Here is a 19,745-nt window from a genome sequence, read left to right on the forward strand (position 1 = left end):
TGATGATTGGAAATAGAACTTTTAGGTCCTCCCAACCCTAAACATTTTATCTGCCTATGTTAGTTCTCTCCGACCTATCTGACTTGCCTACACCATATATATTCTTTTTCCTCTTCTTGTTCTAGTTCGTTTAGGATGTCCTCCTAAGTAATTACTATTGCTGTAATGATTAATGAAAGACAAATGGGCTCTTACACCTTCTGTAATACACAGACAGTATTGTGGTTTTCATAAAACTAGTTTCAGTAATAAATGCAAAAAACCCAAACTGTACAAATGTCACCATGACTGTTGCTTTATATATTCCTTATATATATTTGTTCAACAAGCCATGACTGTATAGCAACATCTCAGAACAAACATAAGTTTCAGAAGCTCATGAATGACAGTGAAACACTCTGTGTGAAGACTACACAATTTGGTATATGCTGTCTTATGGATTAGTGAAATTCAAGAGAAATAGTACTGAAATGGGGAAATGTCTCCACAAAGTGATTGGCCTCTGCTTGTACAGTGTTAAAATTCAAAGCTTGATTTAAAAATACTTTAATTTGATGACTTCTTTTTCTATCTAAATGGGACATAATTTAAAATCTAATTTTTGAGCTGAAAAAAGAAAAAAGGATTCATACTTAGCCAGTTCATCAATATGTCAAATAGACAGCCTGAAGCACCTGCAATAAGGCTGATTAAAATGTGTTCCTAGGAGCAGTAGGACAGGGTGGAACTTTTCTAAAGTCATAAAGAACTATTTCCACCATAATACCTTTTTCTAAATTGAAAGGCTTAAGGATCACCTCTAGGGTATTTATGTTATTTTTCTGCTTCTTTTGGAAAGCCCAAAAGCTTTGATCTGATCTGGTTTCTACTTCATCTCTAGCAGGACTTATATAGAAATCAGACAGTACAGAAATCAGACTTCCTCTCTGTCTTAATTTAAAAGAACACAAACTTCATATTTTTTGAGTTGTTCCATAGATCACCCACATATATCTGATGCATTTATTTCAGTTTGAGTCAAGAAGCATCCCTGAGATTCCCAGTGAGGTTTATCACCACGGTCTTGTGTAAGAAAGTTCATGCTGTCTTTTTCTGTTAAAAGTCACTTATCTAACACTTTACACTTATTTTTCTCAGAGTAAAGTCAAAACACAGTTATTCCATTGTGATTGAATTCACTGAGGTCAGCACATTTTCTTCTGCTTTCAATGAACAAATCTCAACTATACTCTTACTATTGACACCTGATCACAGGCAATTTTGCATTGTGGATACTTGCATTTCAAACCCACACTCTGCCATTCCAGTTATTAAGCAGATTCCATCTTAAACATATGAAATATTTTGCGTATCTTGAACCCTCAAAGGCTGCCAAGAGTCTTCTGTCATGCAAAGTCCACATCCAGTGCAAATGGGAGCTCCTCTGGCTTACAGGCCCTGGGCCTGCATTCTCCTACTCCAGATCCTATTAAATAAGGAATATCCTTGAAAAGACTAAATAGACCAACGAGTAAGTCAGTGACCCCAGATTATGTGTCAAACCTCACCTGGCACATCTCAGATCATACCTATAGTTGCAGTGACAAATATTAATGCAATGAAATCAAATAATGGCTCATCACATGGTCCCCACCCCTCACTTTGAGGTGGCCTCACAGATGACACAGCTGAGGTCCAAGTGCAAAGGGTCACATCCACAGTACACAGAATGAACTGTTCATAACCATGGTGTGGAGGTGTCTGCTGCAAGGAAAAGTCATCTGGGAAAAGAGAATGTAATGCCAAATGTATCTAGAGCCAGAGAGCAGAAACTAAATACTGCCACCTCATGACATGACAGGAGAACCATCAGGATGGGAGTTATGGTGAGAAGCCCCCCAAGGGCAGACAATATCTATGTAACCCACCCTGCCCCTGAGGCTATCATGGGTCTCCAGTACCCAGGGCTTCCAACATGCCAAAGACAACTTTTCCTATCCATCATAGCTGGGTATGAAGGTGCCTCCCAGTCTGCTTTCAGATACAAGATAAGCAATGCATCCATTGCCTCCAAAGAAGTCTTACCTGGGGGTTTAGCAGGAAGGTTATTCTCTCGAATTATCTTGATAAGCCCAGATGGAATTACAGAACATGCTGACTTGGAAGGGATCCACATGGATTCTCAAGCCCCACTCCTGACCCTGCACAGCCCCTTCCCTAGAGTGCTACCATTTGCCAGAGAGCATTGTCCAATCACCTCTGGAACTCTGTCTGGCTGGTGTGTGACAGCTTCCCTCAGGAGTCTGTTCCAGTGCCCAGCCACCCTCTGGGTGAAGAACCATTTCTAATATCCAAACTAAACTTCCTCTGAAACAATTTCAGGCCATTTGCTCATGTCCTGTCACTGTCACCACAGAGGACAGATGTGTACCTTCCCCTCTCACTTTCCCTCACAAGAAGTTGTAACTGCAGTGAGGTCTCCCCTCAGTGTCCTCCAGGCTGAACAGACCAAGTGACCTCAGCCACTCCTCACACAGCTTCCCCTCAGGGCCCTTCACCATCCTCATGGCCCTCCTTTGGACCCTCTCTAACAGCTCAATGTCTTTTTTGTATTGTGGCACCCAAAACTGCCCCCAGCACTGGAGGTGAGGCTGCCCCAGTGCAGAGCAGGGCAGGACAATCCCCTCCCTTGCCTGGCTGTGATGCTGTGCCTGATGCCCTCCAGGACACAGGGGCCTCCTGGCTGCCAGGGCACTGCTGGCTCATGTTCAACCTGCCATTGACCAGGACTCCAAGGGCCTCTTCTAGAACACTGCTCTCCAGCCTCTCCTTTTCCCATCTGTCTATACATCCAGGATTGCCCCATCCCAGATGCAGAATCCAGCACTTGCCTTTGTTGAATTTCATACAGTTGGTGCCTGCCCAGTCCTCTCTTTTGTCAAAGTCTCTCTTCTGGGCCTCTCTGCCTTTGAGGGAGTCAGCTGCTCCTCCCAGTTTTGTACCATCTGTGAACTTGCTTAGTAACCCTTGCAGTCCTGTGTCCAAGCCATTTATGAAGATGAAGAGCACAGAGTTGAGAATGGAACCCTGTGAAACCCCCCTAGTGACAGGTCATCAGTCTGATGTCACTCCATTCACTGTAACCCTTTGTGCCTGACCCCTGAGCCAGTTGCTCACCCCTTGCATGGTGCTTTTATCCAGCTGAGCACTGGATATTTTATCCAGAAGGATACTGTGAGAGAGACAGTATTGAAAGCTCTGATGAAATCCATAAAAATTACATCCACTGCTTTCTCTTGGTCAAGTAGGTGGTTACCTTGTCATAAAAGGGAATCAGATTTGATAGGCAGGACTTTCCTCCCATTGGCTGTGACTAATAAAGTGGTGTTTGCCTCCTTTGCACCCCTATTTAGAAGGAACAAAAGTGCTTTTACATATTCTGATGCAGTCTTATCCTCCCCTTCACAGAGCAGGCAACGTCTTGCAGTAGTAAGCACTGGCAAGCAGCCTGCAGGGCACTGGCCAGGCTGGCACACTGATAGTTGCCTCTGGGTGTGGATTTGTGCATTTTTGTGAATTAAGAAAGTAAGTTACAAGCAAGAAAAACAACCCATCTGGTTTATAGAGTCCTTAATTAAAATTAGTGATTTTGGTATCTCCCACCTATACATGATACTGCAGGAAAAAAGGGTATAGTTTGTACACGGAAAACATGTGACTGAACCAAATTTACAGGCTTGCCTTTGATTATTGCCATTATTGTGTGTGTCTGTGTATGTATGCATGACATAAATGTCAGATTAAACCTATCTGTAGCACACACAGGTCTCTCTCAGAAAGTCATAGGAGGGTCAGGTCTGCAGTAAGCACAATGTTTTGTAAAGGCTTTAAAGGTTATATTTGTTTAGTGGCAAGTCAGTGGTGGGATCTTAGGTGGTAATGCTGGTCCTGTTGGTTTCCTACAGACTGAAGCTATAATGGAATTGTCAGCTCACTTGCACTTTGCATAAGCCAAAGCATTTTAGGCTCCCTGTGATAAGGCAAATTCAAACAAATGGGCTTGTGTATTTCCATCCTATAATTGCAGTCCTTTCTGAAATTAGGGAAATAAATGCAAAATATTTAAAAATTTTCTATGGTTTCTATAATACAGAAGCAGTTAAGGGTGAACATAAATCTACTGTAGATATATTTTTCTAACCAGAAAATTAGGTACAGATTTCTGAATTGACATTTGCTGTCATAATATCTCTACAAAATTGGATGTTTCAGATTCTCTATGTATTAGTCAGTTAAAAAAATGAAAATAATTTTAAATCATGCATAATCCCATTGTATGGTTCAAAAATAATCTGTGTCAGTTGCAAGATAATGAAGTTGTGCAAGAAGGGCCTCAACCAGTCACTTGCTGTCTGCAAACATTGGCATTTGAAAAATGCACTACGCCAAAGTCTTTATTCCATGAAATATTTAATCTAAGTCTTAATTTCACATAGAGATATTTACATATATAATATGTACAAACACAATCCCTATGTCTACAGCTAAGGAAAACAATGTACTGTACCATAAATGTTACATCAAGGGAATCATTCTGCAGTTGACCTTCTGTGGAGCACATTGTTAAAGATTCTTTCTGTAATCCATATTAAGCAATTTGAAAGTCAATGAGTCTTTGTCCATTGCATATCATAGAATCACAGCACATCATAGAATCAGAGAATGGCTGCAGTTTGAAGGAACCTTAAAAATCACTATGTTCCAACTGCCTCGTCATGGGCAGGGACACCTCCCACTAGATCAGGTTGCTCTGAGATCTGTCCACCCTTGCGTAGAACACTTCCACAGATGGGGCATCCACAGCTTCTCCTGGCAACCTGTTCCCATGCCTCACCACCTTCAAGAATTTGTTCTTAATTCTAATCTAAATCTACCCTCTTTCAGTTTAAATCCATTTTGCCTTGTCACTACAAGCCTTTGTTAGAAGTCCCTCAAGTTTTGACATCCACTGCAGAAGACGATGCAAAAATGCTCAAAACCCTGAGGCTGAGCATTTGTGCAGCATGTCCTGTGTCCTAGGATGTGACTGGGCACTTGTGTGGGGTGGGAGGTACAAGCACTGGTAGAATGGATATGAATTCTCAGCTAGTAGCTATGCCTGGAAATTATATGAAATATTAATCTGAGAGATACACAACACCCAAAAATGATGATGCAAGTTAGTGGATGCTCTAGGCCTCTTCTGATCCCCTGTGAAGCAGAAAACCTGGATACAAAGAGAGGCACTATCCCAACCTAACAATTTTCATTGAAAACATTTTAATGAAAAACAAAAATTCTTCCCAACTTCTTTAAAAAGTGCTGTCTATTCTTTCAATTAATTCCCTTGATCCTTTTGAAATAATTTATGACTTTTATTGCCCTATTTTTTGAGTACCCTTCTGATTCATTTGAAAGCCCTGGAGGACACAACACCAGCCATCGCTCTCCTGAAGATAATACAAAATAGTGCATAGGTCAACAGAAATTCCTAGCCATCTATCTAAAACAATTCTGTAGAGAAGTGTTAATGGGTCCCATGGTGTGAGTTATTCAGATATATACATTTTATTTCTTTGTACTTTGCTTGAATTATTTTATAGCTCAAGTCTCTATCTCTTACAGGAAATTCCCCTTACTCATTAAGTCTGTATTTTACACAAATTAAAAAGGAGTGAAGTAATTTGAAATGGGAGTTTTCTAAAAAAAGATCTTTTTTAAAAAAGAATAAAGAAGAAAACAAACCAGAATCTGAGTCTAAATGTTTCAGCAGAACAAGTGGGTTTTTTCCAAAGACCTAATTAGTCAACTCTACGGTAAAGCTGAATAGTATTTTAAATGGCATATGATGACATCAGGGATTTCTCATCCCTTCTTTACACCGGGCAGAATTTGAAGGGTGTTTAATGCACCAGGGTACCCTTTAGAACTGTCATTTTTCCTAATTAGCATCAAATAAAAGTACACAAAAGTACATAAAAGCACAAGAATAAAATTGGGAAAATAATTTAATTAAAATGTCTCAATAAAGAATAATATTAATGGATGTTACAGTTTTTGCTGTATGATTCATGGTCATATAAAAGCATGAATTGCCAGGCCACAAAACAGCAGATATCTCACCTGTTCCTAAGTGAACTTCAAAATATTAAATAGTGTGTTTACCAACAGAAGGGTGATAGAATTTAAAAAGAATTTGGCATACTCCATCTTTAAATCTTTTATTTCTGGCAATACAGATCTCTTAGTGGATTTATTACATCTTCTCTGAGTGATGGCGGAGGGGGAAAGCTTAATTTTGGATTATTTTTTACATAATGTGTTAGCAAATCATTCTGCAGCACAGTAGACACAAAAGTAGCCTCCCTATCTATTCACTGAAATGTAAAAAAATGTGATCATAGGAAGAAAAATAGCATTTCTATGGCACAGAAATACTATTTCAGTCATACTAGTTTTGTGTTTTTAAAATGTAGCATCTCTGATTTCAGATATGAACGAACCTTTAAATTCAAAGTTACCTTAAAACCATCATGACAGAGCACTTAATTTATGAGACAGTTTTACTTCTGTAATTTCTGGAAAGAACATATTTTTTTTCTTCCACGGTTGTTTACAGTCAGTTAAATTGCACCATTGACATGCAGTGACAAGCTGTGAATTGTCTGGGGGAGTTCTCCCATCAGTAGCAAAAGAACAGCAAATTCAGGGAACTTTTATGTACATGCTGGCTGTGCCACTAACAGTACAGAGAACAGTGCACAAGTACTGCTGTCACTCTCGCTCCAATAGCTGTGCCTTTGAGGAAATACTGTGATGTTACAGAGGCTTCAATTGGCAAAATATTTGTGTTCCTCTGACATTGTAAAGCGCATGTATGCATTCAGAGGATCACAGTATTTGCTGCATCCTGAAGTGCTAAGTTATAGTGTAATTACTCACTAGTGCTCTATAAAATACTGTTGTAATTATTACATGCATTTTCATAATGCCTGACTGCTCCTGTCAGGAGTCAGTGGTGACCGGTACTAGTGGTTAGACAGAAATTTTTAGTTCAAGCCAGTCCTTTCCCAGAGTTGCCTTATATATTATCAGTGTAGATTATTATCAATATAGATAGGTAACACAAGAGTAGAATGAAGATTATTTAGGTCACCTCTGCACTTTTCAGTATTCACCTTATTTTCATGTTGAATCTCATATTTAGACTTAAAGGTTTGTAAAGCTTAGTCTGTCTTGTGTTTTGCTTCAAATGTGGAGCTCTTTTAATACACTTCTATTAATGTTATTTGATTTCTCTATCCCTTTTGACTAATGACTATACAGATAAGTCACCTACCTTTTCTTCTTTATTCCACCAAGACTCAGAACATTTGCTTCCCACTTGTTTCTCTCTTTGGCTGTTTGTTCTTGTGCAGAATCCTGACTTATATAAGCTGTGAACTGAGTTTCTCATTTGCTGAAGTGAGGTGCTCACTGGACCTTTTCTAACTAAACAGAGTTTAACTGTTTCTCTAATATTAGTGTTCTTTTTGTTTTTTTTCTCTGCATACAGAAAGATTTCCTTACAAAGCACCATCATCCAAACTCTAATGGTGAATGCTTTTGTGATTTGGTCGACATAGCTGGTTATTGTTTACAGTTTACTCTTTGAGTCAGGTGATTAAATAATAATCTGAAAATCTTCTTATTTGTACTCTTAGAATTCTTAAATCACAACAAAACCCAGCCAGCATTTAGTGGAATATATCTCTAGATATTTTGAAATCTTGAGTTGTTCTCCAGAATATACACCTTTAAAATAGCTGGATGAGTAATTCTGAATCTGTGGGCAACGTGATGCCTTCAGCACAGCAACTAGAACAAAACATGGGGAATACTACAGTGGGAGGATTTCTGCCACATAATCCAAACACATTTGCAAACTTCTTTATTTCTTCCTAGGAGAAGGAAAGTCTGATAGCCCCACGTGGAACTTCCTACCCCCACATGAGATAAGCCTTTAATTTCATGGCCAAGATATCTCACAGAGCCTTCCCTCAGTCAGTATATATTCTTGTCTTTTTATGAGGAGAACCTTTGATGCATAGTCTGAAAACTGACCTGTGGTTCTTTCATTTCACAGACACTTTCTAATTATGCTTGCTCCTTAACAGTGTTTTTCCAAGCCCTGCATAAATGAACTTGCTTGTCTCAAAAGCCAGTTCTTCTTCCATCTTTCTTTTGTACCTGAGCTTTGAACTTGGCAGCACATTTGGAGAGCAGTCTGGGGCATCTGCAGCAGTTTTACCATCCACTGTCCAGAAGCACCAGTTGTTCAGCAAATCTCAGATATATTGTGCTGAAGATTGGCTTAATTATTTTCCTGCCAAGGTTGACTGTCAGTTTCTCAATAGATCTGATTGTGGATGAATGGGAGGTTTGAGAAACAGTGGTGGCTCAGCTGGAACGCCCAGCATACCCAGCAACAGAATCAGAGGCGCAAAGGCAGGAAAGCAGGCAGTTTTCATGCTCACATTCCTGTCACTAAGTCTGCAGTTCAGTTTTCTGTGTTTTTAAGCAGAGTCCAATTAAGTTGTTATCTACCTCCAGCTCAAACTAGATGGACAAAAATGGATTTGCTTAGGGAGGTAACATGAATGGGGGCAGAACCCACCTCCGAGCTGCAAGATATGTATTCAGGAACAACAGGAGACCTTTCCTGCATCTAAAAATTCTCATTTATGTTTCTCCCATTGTAACTGTAGTAGGAGGCTCTTTGTGACTTGTTTACAAAAGGAAGAAAGGCTTTTGCAATCACAAGGCTGCTTGGTTGTATTTTTCCACCTACTTGAAATAATGGCTCAAAAAGAAAGCCTGTTGGTTGTTCCGTAGCAAACTGAGAGAACTTTACAGCAGTTACATGACATCATTTAGAAACAACAGAGTTATCCAGTTAATCAGGTTGAACTCCACCTTGATTTTAAATCATAAGTTTCTACAGCACAAAAGTACTACAGATGAGCATTCTTTTTTCAGTAATGTCTCTCCTCTGAGGTTTCTCATGCAACATAGATCAGGCTCTGCCTCCACACGAATGGGACTCAGTGGAGACAAGGCAATTCATGGCACAGCCAGGACATGTACCTGACATGTAGAGTAATGCACTGCTCTGTCAGGAGAGGTTGCAGTCTTCCTGAATGAGATATGCATTATTACTATTGTTTTTTTAGCTCTGTGGATGTAGAACAGATAGATTTATTAGCTCACATGTCACCCCAAGATGAGATACCAGGGGACTGACTCAACAGTATGAGCTAGGATGACTGGCTCCACTGACCTCCTGTTCCATACCTCTGGTCTTTGCTAGTGCTGATGGATGGTGAATTACTAGCAGAATCAAGACAACACTTTTAGTCAGTCCTAAACTAACAGCTACTGTATAAAAAGCAGTACCTATGATAGGGACAGAAGCAGATTTGGTCTAACTCATTCTCCCACAAAGCTCTCAAGGCCTAAATGTAGACATTTGGTACCAATTCCATAGCAGAATATTGAAAAAAAGGACTCAGCAGGACAAGCCTCAGGACCATTTGTCTTACAAAGGTGATGTTCAGCATTTTTCTGAAAGGAGACTCAATTCAGAGAAGAATCATTCCTATTTTAGGCTGTAGGAAGTAACAGGGTGTCCCTTTTAAACCAAAAGAAAGATGTATTTTTTCTGCTAGCCACACTGATTGGCTGATGTCAGCAGATTAGCCTGTAAGGCCATCCAGAAAATACTCTGTTTTCCAGTATAAACTTCAGTAAAACCTCTATATTATAGAATCAGATTTTAAAGCCATGATTTATTGGACTTGTTGCCAATAAGGGACTGCCTCATTTGTGAATGAGTGTAAATTTATCCACAATTATTGCAGTGACAAAAAACTTAGGGTTTTTTCCTCTCTGTTGTATAATCATTACACATGATAGTACAAACCCATCCAGGTTTATCAGTCAATAAAATCCTATTAATTTTCATGGCTCTTTCAAAGAATGAAGAAGGGTTCTTCTATTTCTCAGTCTGAATTAATATATTAATAAAAGTCACACGAGTCGTAAATCAGTAATGATTCCTTCCTTCATTAGAAGAATTGTTTATTCTCATGTTACTTAACTGATGCTTAAATTTCCATTATTAAGTTGGTGAAATACATAAATCAAACTTTCTGCTTTCTTTATGGCAATTCTTCAGGAGTATGATGCAAGAGATCTCAGAAAAAAGAATAGCCTTAAAATTAATGGGAAAGTACTTGAAGTTTTAGTAGATATATGACTGTTGTATTGTCAGATACTAAGTTGGAATGTTTCCAAGTAAGGATGCTTTAAATTATACACTGGCAACAGCATCACCACAGTAATGACTCATATGGCCAGGATGAGAAAGAAAGAAGTTTAAGAAAATAAAATGACCAATACTCACCAGCACCGTGATATCTATCAACCCTAGATACCCTTCTACTGAGTTATCATATCATCATCTGAAATGTTAAATATTGACACATTATTAGTAACTGATGTTAGTCAAGGCAGTCCTGTAAATATTCTTCATCTACCCAAGGAATTAAAATTATGATTTCTAAAATAAAAAACAATCCTTGCAACTACTGAAAGTGCTTTCCTGCAACTTGTTCAAACAAGTGCTTTGAAAGTTAGGATTCAATTTCATGGAAGTTTTGAATGCTGATACTTTGTTTGATGCAAGCAGTTACTTGAGCTATGCATGAAAAACGTGAGTACTGTTTTCTTTTAGATTCCACTGTGTTCTGGTGTCACGTCATTTTTTTCCAGAGAAAATCAGAAATTGTTTTTCATTGTAAGAGTCCTTAAAGATTATCCAGTTTCAACCCCTAAGATTCAAAAAATTGCAAGTAATACCATATTTATGACAATAAGATAGAATTCAGGTCATAAGAGGCCTAGGACTACACTCACAGTTTTTGGCTTCGTTTTGTACATATGTTAACTTCTCACAAGCATATCCACTTGTTAATCGCTTTTATTGCCTCTAAGTGTCATTTTGATTTGGTAGCAAACACAAGTCATATATTCATATATAGAGATATGTATATGTATATGTATATGTATATGTATATGTATATGTATATAATCTCAACTTCCATGAATGGCCTCTGACTACAGAGCAACACATCAGAGATTACAAATTATAGTGTAATACAAATCCAATTTTCATTATAGCCTTTTTTGTCTTACAACTGAGTTGTCACTGAAATTTGGAGGCAAGTGTTTTCTTGCATGCTGTTTTAGAATTCATATCCTCATTTATTGTATTTTTGAGGAATCAGAAGAGTGGCAGCCTCAGTAAGTCACTTGAAGACTAGCCAAGTTCATCAATAATTTCTTGGCCTTATTAACTTCCTCAAAGGAAAATGACAGAGCCAAATTTGAAAATTGTGTGTCTTTAGTTATACAATTGATTATTGACATTGTTGGAGTTACTCTGGTTACATACTGCTAAAAGCCAAAAGTGAATGTGAACCCCAAAATTAATTGCCAGGAAGACTCCTCTTCTTGCAGTGATGGTGTAATTTAGAGGGACTCTGTCTTTGCAGCAGTGGAAAGAAGATTAGTATTTGGAGACCACAGGCTCAGAAGTTGCCCATTCCTTTAGTCTGGTCACTGATTCTCTTCACCTTGGCACTGGCCCCTCATCCCTCATTTCCTCTAGTGGCAGCTGAATGTACCCACTCCATGTCAGCTGCAGGGACCTGTGTGGGAAAGTGCTGGGCTCACCACCATCGCTAAACTAGATGGATTTTACACTGTTGGGAGGTGAGCAATAAGCCCTTGGATTCCTGGGGCCTCTTCTGACCAAAACCCTGGAAATATATACTTCTATGCTGCTTATGTCATTTTATTAATGACTTGCTAAACAGAAATAAACTAACTTTCATAGCATTAATTTAAACACTTTTTTAATCATTATCCTTTCATTATTTAGCGAGACTACATCTTGCCTATTTTTAATCTTAGTGAAATCTACTATGCAAAAAGCTGCTTTAAGTAAAAAAAAAAAAAAAAAAAAAAAAAAAAAAAAAAAAAAAAAAAAAGTGTGGCTTAAGCTTAAAAAAATATTCATTAAAACTAAAACTGAGTAAGAGCAGAAGCAGCCAATCAGTATGAAGGATTTATTCCTGAGACTGAAAGATGCAACCAGGACAGGAGGCTAGAATAAAGAGTTCTACAATGTGAAACAGACTTCACAGCGTAAGAAAAGCCCTTTTCTCTCTAAGATCTAGATCTGTACTTGGATCTTTGTCAAATGCGTTGCACCTCTTCTATGTACTCTTTGTCACTGTAATGCTTATAAAGGGGTCAGGTTAACATATCTGGTCAGGTTAACACCTCAGTGTTAAGTCTCATGGCCATTTTACAAAACAAGGATGAAAATAGTGCTTTACTAGAGATGAGAACAGTGCTTTACGGATGAAAATTCTACTAGTATCAGCAAGCAGAAACAAAATGCTGCTCACTGTATGAAAAAAAAAGAAAGAGAAAGCATTTGTACCAAAGACAAACACTTCAAGCTAAAAACTATTTTAACTACCAGCACTTTGCAGAGTCATTTAGATTTGTGTGAAGAGGTGTTAAACTTTCTGTACCATAGGGTACAAAATTTCAAACCTTTTTTGCATGCCTGCCATTGACCACAAAAACACAGAAAAATAGAAAATTAGTGAAGAAGCACAACTCCCTTAATTTAATTTTAATCCTTCCTTCAAAGGTATTTTATACTAAACTGTTCAAGATTTATTCTGGACTAAGTTTGGATTAAGTCTTGCTTTTTTAACCATCCACTTCCAAAAGAAAATAAAATACTCTTACTGTCCTACAATATGGCAGTCGGTTCCCGGGTGTTGCTCATAGGCTGTTTTGTACTGGGGCTTCTACTGTCATGTCAAGATAATAAGAAAGACTGAAACTTTAACCAGCTTGCCTGTGCAACAAAAATTTCTCTCAGGTGCAGACTGACTATGGATGAAGAAGAGAGCATTGCTCAACACGGTAGAGGAAAAGTGATTAGTGCCTGCTACAACAGTGGAAGGGGAAGAAACAGGATTAAGACACTTGTCTGATACATCCTTCCAAATGCATCAGGCCTTTGCATTATGGATTTTGCTCTTTCCTCTTCCACTAATACATTGCACAACTTCCCTACCACCAGCACAGAGCCAGACATTTATTACTGGTGTAGCATCTGTCACTGCTGCTCTAAGATCAGCTGTCAGCTCATTTTAGGTGTTATAATTAGAAGAAAAATTAAAACCTTTAATGAAATGACAAAGCTTTATTCCTACCAGTGCTGAAATCAGGAATGGAAAGTACTTACTCAGTAGCTCAAAAGAAGCTCTTGGGTATCCTGTGATAGGCTGGTGGGGAACCAGTGTGCACAACTGTTATATGAGAAAAGAAATAGGCAAGGGCTGGAAATTAAATATATGCCTCATAAAGGTTATCTGAAATTTCTATAACTTTTACAACACCCTACTGCTGTATATTTCTTCTAGGTTAATTGAAGTTTCAGGGCACACTGAAGTTTAAATTGCATTCAAAGAGTTTTAGGTCAGAACAGCTTGCTATCAGATGATATGTGAGATTACCTATATGAGAAGCAAAAACTTCTCTTAAAGTGTCCTTCTCCTTTGAGAGGTTTTACAAGATTCTGTCAATCACTGAACTATTCAAACACTATCCACGGACACCACATATTCAAAGTCACCTGAAAAATGCCAGCCTTCCTTCTGAACGGTATTTCCAATCTATTAATAAAACAATAAATTTAAAGTAAGAGGCACTTCACTGTTTCCCACACCAAATATCAAAAAAGAGAGTTTTAACTCATTTTCCAAAAGTAAACATTTTCATGTAAAACAAAACCTGTAACACTCTCACTTGCTTCCTTTCTCAATCCTCTACCCTTCTCCAAAGTGGCTATGCCTTAGATTTCTTTGCAATTTATTAGTGCAATTTATTAGCAATGACTTATTGACAAGAAAATATTTTTAAAATATAAATATATATATAAAATAAATACCAATATACATAGTGTTATTGATAAATATACTAACAATAAATAATGAGTAGATAAATAATTGTATAATGTGCCATTAATAAATAAAAGTAAGCATAAACAGACCCTCATAAATATTAATAAATCTTAACATTAACAAATGGGAATTGTTAAACCTCTGCAATTTCTTTGCAGGAATATACCCTTATGATGTATACTTTAAAGATATTTTCTTGATTTCCCAGCCATTTTTCATTACAATATCCTAGAAACCCAGAAAATTTTGATTACTACTGCTAGTTATAGTTCTCAAGACCTGCCATGACCACAAAGATCATTTATTGATCCTGTAAACTCTCTCATTTGTTTTCTGTGTCCTGGGGGCTTTTCTTTTCCCACAGAAGAAGCAAAGCTGAACAAATTTCACAACAGTGACTTTTGCCTACTGTTTGCACACACTAGTGTTGTGACTACTGTTCCTGTTGCTTTGAAAGACTCTTGTCAGTTGAAGGGAGTAAGAGAAATCATCATAATATTATTGTGCTATATGAATGAGAAACATAGAAATGTTTTACCTGTAACAGTGTTTCCATCACTGTTTTTATACCTCTATCACAGACAATCTAAACCTAAAACAGATCCAAAAACATAAACTGCAGCAGAGAAAAATTCATCTTTATATTAACAGAAAAGGGGACATAAAGGTTTTAAAAGAAAAAGTCTGAAACAAAACAGAAGCATGTGGTTTTTACAGGAGAATGTGAAATCTGAATGCAGAGTAGTAATCTCCCACAAGAATGAAATGCCAGTGTTACAACAAGCTCCAGCAGACAAATGTACTGTAAAACCTTCTTATACCATGTTAACTTGTCTCACCTGGCATGCCAGAGCACCAAATCTCTGTCCAAACAACACAGACCAGACATATCATAAAAATGTAATTTTTAATTTCTTGCAGAGGGACGGCTACTGTCTTTCTCAGAATATCATGACTGGTTGACTTAAGGACACCATTCACCCAGGCAACCTACATGAGTCCATATTGCTCTCTGTCACTGTAGATACAGTAACATTTAAACCCCTCACACATCAAAATCCTAAAGTAAAAGTTAGCATTTAATAACATTGTAAAGTAATTGAGTGAAGGCCATAATTCGTAGTGCTGAATGCTTCTCAGTTTACACTAAATTTCCTAAAGAAAAGCAGCCTTATCTGTAGGGGCACTGAATTCTTGAAGTTTCATCGGCATAAGATGTACAGTTTTATACCATAAAAGAGAAATATGCAAACAATAAAGCATCATCTTGGTTATAGCTCATGTCATAACATAGTTTCCAAATGGAAAACAATTATGGCAGTTTTTGCCAAATAGGACTAGAACACACACACATATATATAAAATTTTGAAATAAAAAAAGTCTCATTTGTGCCCTTCCTCTTACAGACAAAATGGACAAAAAAGGACATTTACAAATTTTGATCTGCTACAGAAAGGATAAGACTCACATCTGAAAAGTGATAATATGTTAGGCCAAGTTCAGTGTGTACTGAAGTCAGTAATTTCAGGCAAAAGCAGCATTTTCCAAATTATGAATTCAGAACTCAATCTTAGTAGTCTTGAAAGATCCAGAGAAATGGGTAGGGAATGTCTATAATATGTATAATATGAAAGTATCCAAGACACCCCAGTTGTGACTGGGAAGTATCTTATAGAAATGATGGTAGAAGCAGCTTCTGAGACTGGGTTCCTTGCTTTTTCACTAGATCTTTCAGAGGAGAAGATGGATCACTTTACAGCTCCCAGTAATGTATTCCAGCTGAGACATTTTAGGGCCCAGTGTACTTACTATGCTCAATCAGCAAATGGTACAGCTACTTCCTTAAATTCTTACACTTTTTTCTTTAGGACACAGAAAAAATAATTGAAGTTACAAATGGCAGACTGTCCCTCAGATTGCAAGAGCTTGATGGCTTCTTGCTTTATTCTTCATTTATCAGACAGGTGCCTCATGTGAAAAATGCCACAGGTGTGGTTTCACCTCTGTTATAGTTTAAATGAAATTGGATGGGTTGGCATCTTTTATATGGAATACATATAGTTATATGCATTTAAAAAAAAAAATCCATAGAAGTTAAATATGTAACATCAAGAAAGAATTACCAGATATGCCTGCTACCTGAGTAATGACAGATTCTTCTGCATTGTTTTAAGAAGATCAGCCTAATGGCAACACTTCTGGAGCCCTATAATATCTGCAGTGTGAATCCTTACTGCATATTCTGTCCCAGTTCTGCATGTCTTGTTGATATGAGTGAGCTCCATGAATGAAGGTAGGCCAGAGTACACAACCAGCTTTCACAGAGCAGAAACACTCTGCAGTTCAGGTGTGTGCTAACAGTGCCTTCCAACAAGCACCTCAGCAATGCACCCATGACAGGAGTTGCATTCATCATACTTTAATGCTTGGTCATCCAGAATGTGTCTTTTTGCCTGTTTGTTTAGCCAACATACTAAATGAACTAGGGATATTACCTTCCTCTATGCTTAATACAGTGTAGATGTGGACATTTCAACAATAATATAGATCGAAGAATGAAAACTTTAGTCTCGGTTTGCTGTTCTTTCACAGCATTTTTAAAGCACCAGGATCTACAATGTATAAAGGACAGATGGAAGCAAAACCACTTAGTCATGAAGTTGGTAAAGCTTGCACTCAGTTTATGATAGACTGTACTAACACAAAAATAGAATCTTCAATTAAACAAGACTCATTCCTTGGTTATTTGATGATACTGAAATTATGTTTAAAACCATAGTCACGTAAAACAAAGAATCATAGAAGAGTTGAGTTGGGAAAAAACTTTTAAAGGTCATCTAGTCTAGCTCCCTTCTATAAGCTGGCATATCTTCAGTGAGATCATATTGCCTAAAGACCCATCTAGCCTGACCTTGAATGTTTCCAGGGATGGGGTACCTACCAGCTCTCTTGGCAACCTGTGCACACGTTTCACTACCCTTACTAAAAAATACATATCTAACCTAAACACATTCACCTGACACTTAATCCTTATATTGAACATTGGAAAAGTTATCAGTGGTCCTACAGCACCATTCAAGCAGTTTTCCTTGTGAAGAGAGCAGTACAACAGGCACTGGAGATCTACTAGTGGTGCTGGGTAGGCTTCCACAAACCAGAATATGTGACTGGAAAACCTGCTCAACCTTAACAGTAAATTTGTTGCAGCCATTTAAATTCTACCCTGGCTTGAGGAGGAAATGGGATGGAATGTGCAGGTGGGTTCAACCATCTGGTACTTTGTAGAGGGTTTACACTCACCAGAAACTTCGGCTCTCTGCATGTGTAGAGTGTAAGCTCTCTACATACATAAGACATGTCTCTTAGTAACCATGGTGCTGCTCCTCAGCTCTCAAAAGAAGTATTAAGAGGACTTGACAAGGGACAAGTCAAGCCACAAAGTCCTTTGAATTTCAAAGGAATTTAAAACCCAGGGAAAAGCAGGACACAATCATCAGAGATCAGTCAGGACCTCAAATAATATTTTGAGCTTCAGAGCAAGGTAAATCTAGACACAAACACACTAGCAATGAGAACTGTTCTTGCAAACTACAACCGGATCCCAGATTAAAACAGATTAATTCTGTTGAATACCTTTTTATTTCCTGTCAAGCTCCTAGCTTCCATTTTTCACTTCCTTTAAAATGTGATGTTTCTAAGATTGCTTCCAAATCTTTGCTGAATACTATCTCTTTTATTTCTAAAATGGTTTATCAGAAATTACCTCCTTTTTATATTTCTTAATAAAGGACACTGGATGACATTTTTGTCTTTGAGAGCTGTCCATTGCACTTTTAAATCCTAGAGAGTTTCTCTGTATATTTACTGTCTAGCTCCTTGTAATTACTTATCCTCAAATATTAGAGCCACCATATAAACTTCCAGATGGTGTCAATTTAGAAACACCTCTGCAGACATTGCATCTGTATCTGAATTATTTTCTCCTCATATTTTTGTTACAAGATCATTAGCTTTCTGTCACTTATTCCTCAGGTGAAAATCATCATAATTGTATTTCTGTGATGTTATCACAAAGAAGGATCCAGGCAATATAAAACAGGGTGCAAACCAAAGCAGATAAGCCTTAATGTTATAGAGACTTTTTTTCCCCAGTAATATTTTTAGCCACAGCAAATCAAACAGATTTGTCCTCCTGATGTTATGAATAAGACCAAGGAACAAATAATTTTCTAAATAAAACAGTTTTCTCGTTCTGCCAGGTTTGTAGATAGCTAAGTAAAACTCATAAAACACCACCTTTCAGCTTCTATAAGGTTAGGTAGTGAATGATTTCTATTTCGCAAATTGTCTGTATTTGATCATGGCTTTCTTTCTCTTTCATACACCAGCATGTACTTACACACAAATATGCACACACAAATATATATTTCTCATGATTCTATAAATAATAAAACTAATAATAAAAAATAATGTGCTCAATAAAACACACAGATGAATATGCTCAGTTTTCCCTTAGGAAAAAGAATAGTCATAATCATCTCTTTGCTTCCACAATACATTTTACATCTTACAGAAGCAAGTGATCTTTACAGAGCCACTGTCCGTCATAAGCTCTGGTAGGAGAGCTGTTTCTTTTGCATCCTCAGTCTGAAACTACAAATGTCTTTAAAAATATTCACCAGACCACATCAAAGGGTCAACAAAATAGGTTCTTGCTGCTCAGATAATAGTAAAAATGTCGAAGCAACTGGCATAACTCAAATTTAAACTATACTGAGAAAAACAGATTCAAAGTATTGACATTTTTAATTTCCAACATATTAATGTTTAATTTCCAAAGCACTTTGCAGATACTGCTGTAAAGGATGAGATCGATACAATAATTTTAGTTTTAAAAATTCCAAAGGGAAATGTGCTTCAGATTACAATCATGGCTTGAGCCATAAAATAGGTAATATTTGCACTTTGAATACAGATCTCGATCAGTTTTCCTGTGTGTATATCCAATTCATTTCTGGGATTTTGGCACAGGGCCATTTCTAATAAATCAAATTAAAAATTTATGTAAGTTTAAATACAGGTTTTTGACTGTATAACTATTGGCACTAGAAACAAAATGAATCATTGAATTATTATTTGTACCTATGTGATAGTATTATGAATTAAAGACAATTCTTCAATTTTCTAGATTTCATCTGTCTCTTGCCCTACTATAAAGATTGAAGCAGAGATAAAATTAAAGGTTTGTGTAAAAAAAATATTTGTGTAAAGCAAGTAGGACAAATACTGCATAAGCACTAGTATAAAATCATATGTTTAAAAAGTTGGAATTCTTAAAAATTGTACCACAATAGTGAGGGATATATGCCATAATACATTGAGAGACAGTTCAAATGTGGACTGACTCATGCTTACATCGTAAAATCCACAGAAGAATACTGAATTGGCAGTGAAAACACATTCTATCTCCATATGGATATCAGTTAGTCTAATGTAGGAGTATTTTACATGGTCAATATGCTCAGCCTATAACCACTAACAATGAATGGCCCCAGTGAATGTTTATTTCCATACTCTGCTTCCAACAACAGTGATAACTGAAGCACAGGGCATAACTAAGAGTAATGATCTGGTAA

The sequence above is a fragment of the Zosterops lateralis genome (assembly GCF_965231275.1).
Source record: "Zosterops lateralis genome assembly, chromosome: Z".
Classification (NCBI taxonomy): Eukaryota; Metazoa; Chordata; class Aves; order Passeriformes; family Zosteropidae; genus Zosterops; species Zosterops lateralis.